At 37.1% G+C, this 12,550-nt stretch overlaps 2 long non-coding RNA genes across 2 annotated transcripts; one reads left to right on the plus strand and one right to left on the minus strand.

Moving 5' to 3' along the window:
* Positions 1-3,567: 3,567 nt before the first annotated feature.
* LOC149114293 (uncharacterized) lies at positions 3,568-4,410 on the minus strand. The gene is made up of 2 exons (XR_016206434.1): positions 4,239-4,410; positions 3,568-3,841 (listed from the first exon to the last, which is right to left on the minus strand). It is a non-coding gene; the product is annotated as an uncharacterized LOC149114293 (long non-coding RNA).
* A 6,247-nt stretch (positions 4,411-10,657) lies between these two features.
* Positions 10,658-12,040, plus strand: LOC149114294 (uncharacterized). Its single transcript, XR_016206435.1, has 2 exons — positions 10,658-11,431; positions 11,634-12,040. It is a non-coding gene; the product is annotated as an uncharacterized LOC149114294 (long non-coding RNA).
* The last annotated feature ends 510 nt before the right edge of the window (positions 12,041-12,550 follow it).

Below are 12,550 nucleotides of genomic sequence, written 5' to 3' on the forward strand. Positions count from 1 at the left end.
TGTTTTTATTCGAATGCCAAATTTTAATTAAAATGTCAGCCTCCTAAAGGGCATTAATACAAGACTAATTTACAATAGGAAAGCGCCTTGAGCAACTGAACTTAATCATGTCGAATAAAAACAAATATGCACTGAATGTAATACACTAGTAAGTACTTTCACCTTGCGCAAACAAGTGTTAGCGAAAAGGTTATCAGTTATCGACTGGCAGACTAAAGCTTTTGATCGGTGGAGTCAAATAATGTTTAAAAAAAGATGAATAATTTAGAGTGAAATTTTTCTGTGATTGAAGGCAGTAAATATAGAGTACTATAAAATGATGTATGTGTGCATTAGTGAAATGAACATCAAACACAAAAGATCGAGTTTGACTACATTTCCAAACACCTTAAAGTTCGTCAAAAATACTCCGCTTAGCGTTTTATTTTCAACTCCGTTCTCGATGTTTGGAAATGTGGTCAAAGAGATGTGGTCTTTTTGTTTGATATATTAGTTTTTTACCACATTACCAAACATCGAGGAGAGAGAGTTGAAAATACGACGCCTAGCGGACTATTTTTGACGAACTTCGAATTCGAACTTACTATCCTTAAGGGACTGGAGCTGTTACCGGTGTCTTTCAGCCATTGAAACCCAGTAAGCTAAGACGGGAGGGGGCCCCATGCTTGAACCTCGACTTACCTATTTTACATGTGATTTTAATTCATTATTTGCGACGGAGATTTCAGACACTTTCAGAGTCGTTTAATTGGCGTCGCTTGATAAATATTGGTCAATATGTCATTTTTGGACAAACAATGGTCTAAAAATTAAATTTAAAAGTGATTTTCTTCAAGCCAAAACTCCTGATGAGTCAAAGGTCTCGCCGAAACCTGTGTTTAATTTCCTGTACATGTATATACTAGTACCATTGAGGTGCACTGATACAGATTTAATAACAATTGCCAAGTTGACGTACTCGTTCCACAAAGAATTAGTTCGGTGAGTGATTTGAGAGAACCGATTTTTTTGAAGAATTATTTATTTAGTTAACATTGTTCTTTTCGGAGAGGAGCATATGTTTTGTGTCTTTGTTTGAGGCACAGAAACATTATTTTTATATTCTGAGAATCAAACTGCAAAGAAGGAATAAAAATATATATAATTGAAAGATGTTTTTCCAGATGACAGCTTATTACACGTTTTTATACAAAACTGTCAGTAAATTCAATTTAGTTTCTTACTTTCATAGCAGACTCCGACAAAACCTACGCTTTTTTTTTTTCAAAACAACTATTCATGCGTTGATCTCCAATAAGTTTCTCTTTATTCAGTTTATTTTTGCCTTTCATATGAAAAGGGTTTTGGTCAATGCCACTGCACTAACATTTCAAGATGTCACTTCTTTCTTCTCCCATCATGACTTTAAACAATATGCCACTTTGCTTTGAGGAAACGTAAATGGAATGTCAGGAAATAACCTACCATTCAATTATCAGTTATTATGTGTATTTACTTTTGTAAAGCATCAAGATACTGTCAAAATAGCTTTTGTCAGTCTTCCTATTTTAAAAAGCCTGTTATAATCTGTGCATGTGCGGCGATTTGATTTTTGATTCCGCTTCGGTAAATAAAAATTGGTTTTCTGCTATCGATCTTGTGAAAACAGTGAATGTTATATACGCTATTCAAGAGATTACTTTACAATAGCTGTCTAATTTCCTGCGCGCTGATTGGCTCATTTTTATTATCAGTAAGAGTACAGACGAATAAAATTTTAATTTATGCAAGCTTTCAAGTTCAACTTTCAGCTGTCAAACTTTTTAACCAATGAGATTTTTTGTTAAGTAGCCAATCAAAAAGCGAGAAAAGCTATTGACCATATTCGCGTCATTTTAAATAAAATTCACGTATCTTTGTTTACGGCAAGTTTACGGCGTCTTTTCCCCTCATTTATTTCCGGCATTTGACTATTTTGGGATCTTGTTATTGTAAAAAAAAACAAAATGACGTCAGTTTTTTTATGCGTGTGTCCTCTTATTGATGATAAATTTTGTCATATCATCGTCAAAGTTTACTGTGGAACCTCACCTGCGGCTCGTAGTTCCACGGCCACTATGACAATGTTTTGACGCAATTTATCATCAATAAGAGGACAGACGCATAAAAAACTGACGTCAATTTGTTAATTTGTCACTTGTGGAGGGCTTTGCCCAGCAGATTTAATTTTTTATTTTTATTTTTGTCCATTAGAAGATCCCAGAGATGTCCTCGAGGGAAGATATTCAAGTTGGCTCGCTCCATATATAGGGACTAAGGCAGGACCCAATATTTTTTGGAAAACAAAAGCTTATTACAAATTGTTCAAGTCACACACAAAATATAAACCCTAGACGGTAATCTCATCCCTACCCTACCACGGGGGAGAGGATATTTAAGGATATAATGGCATTACACGATGTTTGAAAATTAACACGTCACGATTTGCGTACTTTGTAGAACACATATTCCTTAGTTGTGCTTTTGCACTTCCCTGAGAATGATACCACGGTTAAATTATTAAAATATTGAAAAAACGATTGAAGCCATATGCGCCCACTGATGGCGAAAAGGGAAATGTTGATCATATTTATATGGGAGACTGATGGACGTGAACGAAAATTGAATATAATTTTGGTATGTGTTAATGTAAATGAAAACAAAGGGTGTCGTGAAGTGGTTTCATTTACATCTCCGTGTAACTAATCCCGTGGTATCCAATCGATGAAATCGATAATCGATGACAATCGATATCAATCAATACCAATCGATATCGATTAATCGATTCATATTGATAATCGATGACCAATCGATGGCGAAGATTCGTGTGGTTATCGATTGGTATCGATTTTCAGTAACAATCGATAGATAAATTGATATCGATTGGTTGCACATTGAAGGAATCGGCTCATAAATATCCCGTCTTTATACGTAGTAATTGTAAACAGATTTCAGTTTAATCCTTTGAACGTTAACAGGAGAACAAGACTCTCTTCTTTCTCTTCAACGCCCCGTCTACAGGTACTCGTCTTCTTTTGACAACTCAAAAGTTTGTTCCCGTTCTTGCTTGGTTAACAACTTTAAACGCGTCTCCGCGTTCTCCCCTCTTCTTGTCAACAGTAAATACTTCACGGACGTTCATCCCAAAACGGCAAAGATGATGGCCTTTAGCGATGCACCTTATATTCAGTAAAGCCTCTTCCCGGACTTCTTGCGTAGACATATATAATGACACGGAAAGGCAATAACGGGCAAGTGGGCAATTGAAGTACACGTGCAACGGGGTATATTCTTTGCGTTGAGAAGACTGGGTCGGAATTATTTTAACAATTTCGTCCTCTGGGCTTCCTAAAAATGGCGGATGATCGGACAGGTTCGAGGTTGCTGTCCCAATCGATGCAATCGATGAACGGTTTTTGTGTGGTTATCGATTGATGATCGATTGACCGATACCAATCGATACCAACTAACTAATTTTATCGATTGATATCGATTGATCGATTGGTTTTTCGATCATCGATTTCCATCGATTGCATACCCCGGGAACTAGTACATTCTTTGATTTTTATTCATGGTTTATGTGCGCCATCAAATCTTTCTTTTCTAAGCCCAGGATCACACATTACATTCAATTTACATTCATCGATAGTTCGTCCATGTTTTGATGATGGTCAGCTTTAAGTGGAACGGATCTCGCTTTATTCACTTTGCTCTTAACTTTGCTGGAAACAGTGCCTTCTTGCAGCTGACTCTTTCTGTAAATTACCAGGTCGCAGCTGATATGCCTCTTCCTCAGACAAATTCTTTCCAGGAAGTCATAACACTGTGGAGTGGATAAAAGCTATTCTATGAGTACCTGGTGTTGAACTAATGGACATGGGTTTCATGGTACGTTACAGGTTTTAACAGCATAACCAGCCTTGGAAGTAGACAATTTAATCGATCCTTAAAAAGACAGCAACAACTTTACACGAAATAGTTTTAGTTTTCAAGGTCAAGAAGTCCTAAATTAAACCAAAAAGGAAACACAAAAAGGAAATTCAAGCCAACTTTGAAATTCCCTGAAAATCGCTTTGTTTCTATTTAATTTTTACCAGAGCAGCGAAGCAACAAGACGAAGCAACGCCAAAAAAAGAGAGAAGCGCCCAACCAGCAAGAGCCCGCACGCAGGCTTGTCAGGGTACCTTAACAACAACTTTACATTATAAAATAAGAAATACCTGTTTGTGTAGGTCTCTTCTTCCTTGCCGAAAGGGACCACTGAAATCTTCACTGTACGATTTCAAAGTCACCAAGAGAAAGGCTATTACTAAGACCAATCTAACGCTCCCTCTGTCCATTTTGTTCAGTCTGGATGTGTTGGCGCTAACTCGGCTTGGTGACCGTGGCTATGTCACTATATGTATTTTTAGTCACTCCTTATTTATAGGAAATCTCCTGGTTGATGCTTTAAGGTAAGTGTTCTATGTTCACTTCCTATCCAATATGCGTCCTTGAGCTTATTATTTGGAAGGAAACAACTTATAGAGACTATACCTACGATTTAACATTCCCGAAAGAGAACCCTGAGCAATTAAGCCATAACCATGTTTTTGCTATGTTTATAAGCGAAGCCGGATAGATATTCTTAAGCATAGCTTCCTGCATCTCTCGGAGCCTCTCCGGCCATAGTGACCTTAAGTTCCATGAATTTCGAGCTTCACTAAAAAGCAGCACAATTTCCAGGTGGTGTCACAACTGATGAAGTAAAGAGCAATTTGGAAACTTCATGTTTGCAACAGTACAATTTTAACAAGTTCGAAAGGCTGTTAGGCAGTCAAGCCTTGACAAAAGTGGCAGTTTGGTTTGTCAAAAATGTTTTTGTAGTAAAGCGCTTTCATTCTCGCCACCGCTAGTATTGCTAGTCATCTTCACTTAATGGGCCCGTGAATCAGAATACTGTGTCCGGGTTACTGTTCTTTAAAAAAATCATTATTGTTTTTTTGTTTTTGTTTTTGTTTTTTTTTATAACATCGTATATGTTTTCCGACTTGTCAAATTTGCATCAAATATGGAGAAAAACTCATTTTAGAATATAAAATATAGCTGAATTAGAGAAAATAAACTGAGTGGATAGAGGATATTACACGGTGGCGAGAAGATATGAATTTTATGTTCTCGTGGCAAGAACAATAATTCACTCGTTCGCTTCGCTCACTCGTGAGATATTGTTCTTGCCACGAGAACGTAAAATTCATATCTTCGAGCCAACGTGTAATGTTCTTTTTATTATATGGAGAAACCAATTCAGCAAAAGCAAAAGGCGGGAATCGTGACTTCATTGAACGATACGACACTCACAAAGGTGACATACGGAAAATACGCCACTCGGGTCCCGGATGAAGTGGCGTATGGAATCTACGAGTGGTTTAGTTCCCAGTAAAACACTCTTCTCCATATAATAATATATGTTATGCTATAGTATAGCCTTATAGTTTCCTTTTCTTCCTCTGCCAACCGTACGCGTGCTTGCGATTTTTGTACATTGTATTTACCTTCTGCCTCAGAATTCTAAGATCAAGACAAACAAATTGATACGCGGGTAAAAAAAATATATATAGCCGTGGCAAATAGAGGCCATGACCAATATTACGTCAATATAAACTAAATAACTTATTTACCAAAGCATTTTGCGGTTCAAATGATGATTTTCTTTCTATATTCTAGAAATCTACATCAGCTGCTAAATTTTATGTTAAAATGTTTAAAAAACTTGCCGTATACGTCAGGTTCATCAAGATATATTATTTTATCATCGCATTGCTGATTTCCAAGAAAAACAAAACGTGTTTATAACCTGCTCCAAATCAAAATAGAGAGATATGATCGTTTGGGATCTACCTGCCTCTCCTCTTCAGGAAACGAACTGAACAGTTTTCATTAGTATTAATTTTTCTTGTTATTTCGTTAGCTCATTGCTATTTAAACGCATCAAACTTAACTGTTGGTCCAGGAAACCTAGATGACGTAACTCTAACGATTTCAATACATTTTCTTAGTTTATAATTGAACAAATATGAGCTTCAACGTCTTTTCAGTGAGTCATATATTGTTTGTTTCGATTTCCTTATATCCCTGCTGAATCAAATATGGTTCCAAACGAATACACTCACCAGATGATAACAACGTGTGTAGTGAATTTCGGCTTTTAATTAAGGGTTGCATTATATTTACAAAATTCAAATTGTTCTCATGGGAGGTCCTAATGAAGTAAAGAAAAATCAATTCACATTCATCTAATATTTCCTTCGCTGAAACGTATAAAGCTATAGCTATATTCATTTTTATTTACAACTGTTTTAATTCACTTTGAAAATTCGTAATTAAAGCCTGACTTGAAAGTTATACGTCATAAAAAATTTTCTTACGTCCTTTGAATCGTTATTAATTTCCTGCAGGAAACAAAAAAAGTGCACTTTTAGTATGAACAGATTAATGATGTTTCTCGGCGTTCCATTTCTCCCGGTTGAAAATGCTCTGTTTTTCAAAATGTTTGATCAATTTTATGTGGTTTGGCCCAAGTTGTTTTGTTTAAAACTGGGTAAACCTCATTTAAAAATACTTTGATATCACTTGTTACTTTTAGCCAGCTTGCAATGAAAAGCTTTAAAGTAACATATCCCACGGATCGTTTCTTTGTAACTGTTTTGGAGACAATAACAAAAGGACAACATTTAATAATAAAAAATCTTTTCCCTTTTAAAGTCATATTATGACGCCGGAATTTGGGGATTTTGGGCTCCCTGCTAGTTTTGTTTGACTGTGCTACAAATAATGGTATTGCACACTAAAACTAAGCCAAAAAATCCTACTAAATATTCAATATGGATGATGATAGCCCAAATATTACGATGTAGAGTTAAGATTCCTCACCATGCAATTTCAATTGCCAGTTTCTCGTGACACAATAGGGATATAATAGAAATCATTGTCCCCCGGCCTTTTTGAAATACTACATTTGAAATCTCTACTTTTAATAATCTAGTCATGTCTTGCGTCTACCAATCACAGACTGGTTCGTTTGTTGTACAATAGTTTTTCCTAGTTAATTAGGGAAAGTTGGGACTTGTATCCTAACGTCCCCTGCATGGTATAGATGACTGAGTTACGCAAACATTGTCCTTGTTTGTCAAAACTTTTAAACTCGAGCTTTATTTGGAAGAGAGAAAAACTGGCCTTACTGCAGTCACGAACAGAAAATCAGTACTCTAATCCAGAAAGCTTATTCAATTCTTTTCATCGGTAGCAACAAGGCAAATCGCAGCCTTCTGAAGTCGATTTTTCTCTTCGTATCATAGTTGACCGTAGATGCTTGTCTAATCGAACCGCAAACTCGGCAAGACGAACATGAATCTCACCGAATACAACAGGGAATTCGACGAATCCGATAACGCAGCGGTAACAGAATCCTCGATTAGTCTTTTCGTTTGTGCAATCAATGCTCTAATGTGTCTGGCGTCGCTTTTCGGAAACGCTGTTGTTTTGACGACCATTTGGAAGACGCCTTCACTGCACCTCCCAGAACAATCTTGCTTGCCAGCCTTGCTTTAACAGACTTTGCTGTTGGTTTAGTTGTTCAACCTTTGTTCATATCCCTCCGAATTGCAAGCTATGGCGGCTTGCAAGAATTCTACCAAGTAATTTTCACCGTATACCCATTCACAGTTTGTGCTGTGTTTCTTTCTTTACATGTACAACAATAACAGTTGATCGCTTCCTCGCCCTTAAGCGTCACTTGAGGTATCACGTCGCTGTAAGGCATACAAGAGCTGCCTTGGTTGTAGCATTAATCTGGACAGTAAAGGGATGTATTTCCAGCATGAGATTATGGAACAGGAAGGCTTTTTATCTCACGATGGCTGTCACGACCCTACTCTGTCTTTTGGGGTCGTTTGCCGCCTACTGGCGCATATTTCTTAATGTTCGAAGACATCAGATACTGATTCACCGCCAAGTATCAGTGCATGCGCGTGGAAAACAGCACCGGATGATGTCACGGTTGAAATAGTCTATTTGGAATACGTTTCATGTCTACTGTATTTCTTTTTGTGCTACACTCCGCTTGTTTCTTTCACGGTTGTCTCGTTCGTCACGGAAAAATGGTGGTTTCTCATTGTTGGTGACTTTACCTCGACGGTTGTTTTTCTCAATTCCACTATCAACCGTAATGCAGTGAAAAGTGTTTTTACTCAACTGCACTGTAAACTACATGACTGCAATAGCTAGAGAATCTAACGAAACAAATAGCTTGGAAGAAATGTAAACAGGAGTACTGATCTTTTTTCCCACTGTTTTCACTACTTTATTGACTTGCAGCTACTCGTTTCGTTTTGGCCAGGGATTCATTTTCGTTAATTTCCCAAGGCTGAAAAGTTTCCCATGATTGGAAGGTACATAAGCATTCCCCCTGCCCCCCCCCCATCCCCCCCCCGCCCAAAAAAAACCCTGAAACTTTCGACTTATTGGATCTTCATGAATAGTTAAATTTTTACCCGCACTTTTACGACTTACTCTAAAGCCTTCCAAGTCAGTTTAATACGATTAATTGATCGTTAATTTCGCGATTTCATAAATATTCGTTAAAAATGGTCTCCCTTAAACAGGTTTATGCTATTTTGCGTAAATTCTAGCTCATCACGAAATTGTCTCCTGCGAAAGTTTAATTTAACCTTCGTTTCAAAATTGATGAAGTGAAGGCACTGGTTTGGAGATTAATAACATGAATTCATAGTTACCTCCCGTGTAGTTTATTAAAGTAATAAGTATAGATAAAGCAGTGGTTTCCCCTTGTTTGTTTCTTTTTTTGTCACTGTGAGGGTTGAAATGCACAAACTGTCGATGATATATCGTGTTTTTGATTTATAATGTCATGGGTGACAAATTACTCTTTAATTTTGGCGCAACATTTCAGCGCTAATTTATAATTTCACAAGTGAAATTTTCAAATTGCCGTTGAAACGTTTGGCGCGAAATTTCTCGATACAATAAACAAACCAAAAGCGTAATTTGTCACCTATGTTATTAAAATGTAATCAACAGGTATACTCGTAAAATTAAGAAATAATTTCACTTGCGTTTTGTCAAAATTCTAATGTGTAATTTTCATCCCCTAACGGTTCGGAAAATTGTAAGAATTTTGACGAGACGGGAGCTAAATTATTCTATTTCCTCGATATTTCTCTCGTCACCATTTGATTACCCATACAAAAATTTACAGTCAGCGCAAGAAATAACACTAACCTTGAAATTTTAAGGTAATTCCCCTGAAATAAAACTGCACGTAGATTTTTGTTCAAACTTTGTCCAATGAATATTCATCATATGAGAACTTAAATTATAAAATAAAAAAGGGGGGTGCCCACGCTCATTAAGGAGCAGTGAGGCATTGAAAATGTCCCAACTTAGCGTTATTTAATGCTTATTACAAGAACGCATTCCAAGCTATTATAAACTCTTTGTGAGTCCAGACTCAAGAAAACACGCCTCAAACTAAAATCAATACTTGTGTCAGACACAAATAAACTTTTTAAGTTTGATTTTGACAGACGGCTGAATCTTTGTTAAAATATTGGAACCAAATTGCTTGCCACAGCTATCAAACTGGAAAACAGAAAAGACCACATTGCAGCTGCTATTTTTCTTATTTATTCAATTTTCAAACATAGAAATCGGATCAGTCTTTTCTCACGCAAAGCTAATGATTAGTTGATAAAAATGACTGGAAAAAAATTTGGGGTGCCCGAGCTCGTTAGTGAGCTATAGCCATTTTTTAACTGACAGAACTCAATATCAAGGCAAATCCACCATGTTTTCAATGTGCGCGTGTATGAACGCGCGCCAATGACGCCATAAATTATGCACAGTGAGGACGCGCAATGCAATACTGGGGAATGACCTTAAGAGCAGCTTCGCCTAAATATCAACTAGACTTGGAAATAGCGAAAAAATCGAATTTCTTCAAACTCGCCCAGAATGAAGCCCTACGGGCACTAGTTACAAAAATATCGTTTTAAGTTCGTTAATTAAAAAATTATTTTTTTCCGCAATTTTTTCGTTTCGATGCCCCAAATCGGCCAAAATCCATCGAAAATGAGCGGCATATTCAGAGGCTCGTAAACTCAAAAGCAAAAATCTTCATTACAAACTGATTGCACGTCGTATTTGTACTTCCTTTCTTGTCTATTTAGAGCTAAATAGATCGTGATTTGATTAGAACTTAAATATTTGACGAATTTTTTAAGTTAACGACCCAAGACAGCTTTACAAGAGGTCTACATTTAGCCTATTTTCAAATGCTAAAAAGGCGTTCTGGTACACGGCTTTTCCCGAAATGACTAGTTTGGTCTGAAAGAGCATTGTTTCTTCTTCAAATTACTGAAATAAAATTTTTGGGTAAATAAAATCGTGAGCGCTGAGATAGCGAACCAAATGCAGCACTTCGTCCTGAAAACGTGACCTTTGACCCAAGCGTAACGAAACCAATTACTGCAAGAAAACCCGAAAGAAAAGCAAACGTTCCGTTATTTTGAAACAATTTCTAGTGATATCTCTCCGAAACCATGATTGCAAGAAACTATTTCCAGATATGAAATCTTGCAGGGTCAAAGACAGAGCTAAAGGGCGCATTTTGACACAATAACTTTGTTTGCCGAGAATTGAATTGCAGTCAATTCCAGTGAAATTTGCAAACTTGACGTATGTTAGCCGATACTTACCTGAATATTTATATTAATAGAAGAGTCGTCTTCTTGGATTAACCTTCAAAAGAGGCTGGACCCAGATTTGGAAACCTCTAAAAGAAGAAATGTTTAATATTCCGTGACCTACCCGATGCTATAGATTCCATGCACATGCCAACCGCATGTTTGTCGTAAAACCAACTGAGCTCCACTGACAGTTTCCATGGGCAACCCCAAAATAAACAATCCCCAAAAATGTAAAGTGAAATTGGCTGTCTTCATGAACAGTTAGAAGCTAGAGTCAAGTTCTAATGCCTTTAAAAAGTGCTTGATTTTATTTGTTTGCGTCGACTTTGTTCACTACTCTCACGTTCGAAAGCCGCGAATCGGTCACGCCAAAACAGTGGAGACCGTGCAGACTGCAGACACTTGTTTGGGCTTTTCATTGTGACTCCTTCTTTTGGGTCTAGTTACAAAATAGTGTTAAATATATCTGAAAGTTTGTCATTTATCCACAGGCTGCACAAGCGCAGTATTTGACTTTTGATTCAATAGACAAACGCGTACAAGACTTTGTATGGGAAACTTACTCAGTCTGCACGGTCTGCAGTGTTTTGGCGTGACCGATACTACGCAGTATTCGAACGTGACAGTAACGACTGAGTGAACAAAGTAGAATCAAGCTTTTTTAAAAGGTAATGGAACTTGACTCTAGCTTCTAACTGTTCATGAAGACAGCCAATTTCACTTTACATTTTTGGGGATTGTTTATTTTGGGGTTGCCCATGGAAACTGTCAGTGGAGTTCAGTGGGTTTTACGACAAACATGCGGTTGGCATGTGCATGGAATCTATAGCATCGGGTAGGTCACGGAATATTAAACATTTCTTCTTTTAGAGGTTTCCAAATCTGGGTCCAGCCTCTTTTGAAGGTTAATCCAAGAAGACGACTCTTCTATTAATATAAATATTCAGGTAAGTATCGGCTAACATACGTCACGTTTGCAAATTTCATTGGAATTGACTGCAATTCAATTCTCGGCAAACAAAGTTATTGTGTCAAAATGCGCCCTTTAGCTCCGTCTTTGACCCTGCAAGATTTCATATCTGGAAATAGTTTCTTGCAATCATGGTTTCGGAGAGATATCACTAGAAATTGTTTCAAAATAACGGAACGTTTGCTTTTCTTCCGGGTTTTCTTGCAGTAATTGGTTTCGTTACGCTTGGGTCAAAGGTCACGTTTTCAGGACGAAGTGCTGCATTTAGTTCGCTATCTCAGCGCTCACGATTTTATTTACCCAAAAATTTTATTTCAGTAATTTGAAGAAGAAACAATGCTCTTTCAGACCAAACTAGTCATTTCGGGAAAAGCCGTGTACCAGAACGCCTTTTTAGCATTTGAAAATAGGCTAAATGTAGACCTCTTGTAAAGCTGTCTTGGGTCGTTAACTTAAAAAATTCGTCAAATATTTAAGTTCTAATCAAATCACGATCTATTTAGCTCTAAATAGACAAGAAAGGAAGTACAAATACGACGTGCAATCAGTTTGTAATGAAGATTTTTGCTTTTGAGTTTACGAGCCTCTGAATATGCCGCTCATTTTCGATGGATTTTGGCCGATTTGGGGCATCGAAACGAAAAAATTGCGGAAAAAAATAATTTTTGATTTATCGAACTTAAAACGATATTTTTGTAACTAGTGCCCGTAGGGCTTCATTCTGGGCGAGTTTGAAGAAATTCGATTTTTTCGCTATTTCCAAGTCTAGTTGATATTTAGGCGAAGCTGCTCTTAAGAGCAATTCTCCAGGAAAGTG

This window comes from Orbicella faveolata, unplaced genomic scaffold, assembly GCF_042242905.1.
Source record: "Orbicella faveolata isolate gen_17 unplaced genomic scaffold, um_ofav_v1 contig_14, whole genome shotgun sequence".
Classification (NCBI taxonomy): Eukaryota; Metazoa; Cnidaria; class Anthozoa; order Scleractinia; family Merulinidae; genus Orbicella; species Orbicella faveolata.